The 2,500-nt window shown below is 39.2% G+C and overlaps 1 protein-coding gene across 7 annotated transcripts in view; it reads right to left on the reverse strand.

Moving 5' to 3' along the window:
- LOC138969152 (hemocyte protein-glutamine gamma-glutamyltransferase-like) overlaps nt 1–2,500 on the reverse strand; it is a 55,539-nt gene that overhangs the window by 19,721 nt on the left and 33,318 nt on the right. The gene's annotated exons all lie outside the window — the stretch shown is intronic.

Raw genomic sequence — 2,500 nt, forward strand, 5'->3', positions numbered from 1 at the left:
TTCTGTACTTAGTGGCAATTTGTTCTGTACTTAGTGGCAATTTGTTCTGTACTTAGTGGCAATTTGTTCTGTACTTAGTGGCAATTTGTTCTGTACTTAGTGGCAATTTGTTCTGTACTTAGTGGCAATTTGGTCTGTACTTAATGGCAATTTGTTCTGTACTTAATGGCAATTTGTTCTGTACTTAGTGGCAATTATTTTGTTCTGTACTTAGTGGCAATTTGTTCTGTACTTAGTGGCAATTTGTTCTGTACTTAGTGGCAATTTGTTCTGTACTTAGTGGCAATTTGTTCTGTACTTAGTGGCAATTTGTTCTGTACTTAGTGGCAATTTGTTCTGTACTTAGTGGCAATTTGTTGCTGAAATAATTAGACAGTGACACCTATGTCACTCTGTAAAATCAATTCAGTCCAAAATAAATCCCACTCTGCGCAGAATGCAGCCAAGCCATTCATTCTAGTTATGTGTCCAATTGGAAGGATGCTCTTATTTCACGTGAAAGCCTGGACAGACACGTGGCGGGGAACATGATCCTGTATACTAGAAGGACTGCACCTTTAACGTGGAACAATAGGCTGCAAAACAGCGTTAAAACACCAGGGAACCTTTACTCAGTTGTCGGTAGCTACCAACACACGTCCCAACATACACCTGTGTTGCCACTGCACCGAGGACTGGCGTAAAATCTCATGTGCACGTAGATAGGCCTACTAGGCCTGTTTTGAAATTTGGCATTACCATTTGTAGCTTACGTTATTCGTTTTCTTTTTCTTTTTCTTTTGTAATTAATTTGTGTTGCTGTTTTTGTTGAATACGTTTCGGGTGATGCTCTGAATGCTTTGGGGATAGAGGGGGATTTATGAATGTATTGATAGTGCTGTTGCTATTGTTGTGATGTGGTTAATAGTGCTGTTGCTATTGTTGTGATGTGGTTAATAGTGCTGTTGCTATTGTTGTGATGTGGTTAATAGTGCTGTTGCTATTGTTGTGATGTGGTTGATGGTGATGTTGATGATGACAATGTTGATGCTATGATAAGGACAATGATGCCCTGTTCGGTTCGCTTGGTGGTTGGTTGTCTGCCCATCCGTCTGTCTGTTCATATGCGTGTCTCATCGTTTGTGTGTTTGTTTCATTTAAATATCATTTGCAACAGAAAAGCAACATACAAAACAAGACGAACAGTTACTTAAACGTGCGTTTAATTAAAAAAAATTAAAAATCTCGATTATATACAAGGATGTGTTTTTGAGGTTTGGTGGGAATTAAAACAATTGTTGCCTTGCTGTGTTGGGATAATACATATCTGCCCTCATCGTGAGACACATTTCACACACACACGCAAGCCTATCATCTTACATATTTAATCATGCACTTGTGATACCGTATACCTATCCCAGCAGAATTTTCACAAAAGGCCACGTTATTACCTGTATAAAAAGAATCGTGTATCAGTTGTAACCGAGTGCCGAAACACTACGATCACCTCGGGAGGCGAAGTGCAATCAAACAGTGCAATCAAACAGGATTGAAAATGTTAGGGCTAATTTCTTAGCCCAATAAAAACTGTTATGCAAACCCGAAGGTTTCCGTGAACATACGGACAATCAGAAACCACCAGACCCCATCACAAGCAGAATTCCACGATCCAGAGGTGTTGACTTAAAGGCCAACAACTCGGGTGCAGAGTCTGCTGTGAAAGGAGCGGTAGCCTACCCTGTCACACAGTTTCGCTTCAGTATTGAAATCAGCGCTGCGACAAAAAGCCAGTCCTTTCTTTCGGCATGTGTATATATAAACTACGCAACCTTCTTACCGCTGCCAAGATAATTATCAGAGGCCCGTAAGCTCAGATAACTATGTACTTATACAGGCGCAGTGAAAGTTTTGTTCCCGTTTTCGCCCAAAGTTCCAGCTTCTTATTTGAAAAGTGTTACTGGCCTTACTAATTGCTCACAGTATGATATTATCATAATAAAATCTTAAAAACAGATTCAAACTGATGCGTTGGAATTTTATTATTCAAATTTGGATGAGTAAAGTTCGGACTGCAAAAGTTTGAACTCGGACGGTTTGGTTTCGCAACATTTACAGATCAAAGTCGCAACATTTACAGATCAAAGTCGCAACATTTACAGATCAAAGTCGCAACAAGAAGGCCATTTACTTCATTACATGCCCACACACATTATGTCAATTCTATCGATTCTTATGCTTGCAATGTTTGAAAACCAATCAATTCCAAATCAAATGGCCTAATAAACGACTTATTTACACAGAGGCAATGCTAAACCTTGCGCTTCAAAAGAATCCAATATGAAAATAATGTTCGAATCATTGACTCGCTTGAAATGTTCGACACTTGTAAAACAATTTTCGTCGCCTAATTAGAATCATATCCTTATGTACAGAACTCCAAGGTAAAACGCTTGTATGTACCCTCTGAACAAATGACTAGTTCACAGGCTTAATCACGGCAAAAATTAACTTGGGGATCCGA

The sequence above is a fragment of the Littorina saxatilis genome, linkage group LG1, assembly GCF_037325665.1.
Source record: "Littorina saxatilis isolate snail1 linkage group LG1, US_GU_Lsax_2.0, whole genome shotgun sequence".
NCBI classification, from domain to species: domain Eukaryota; kingdom Metazoa; phylum Mollusca; class Gastropoda; order Littorinimorpha; family Littorinidae; genus Littorina; species Littorina saxatilis.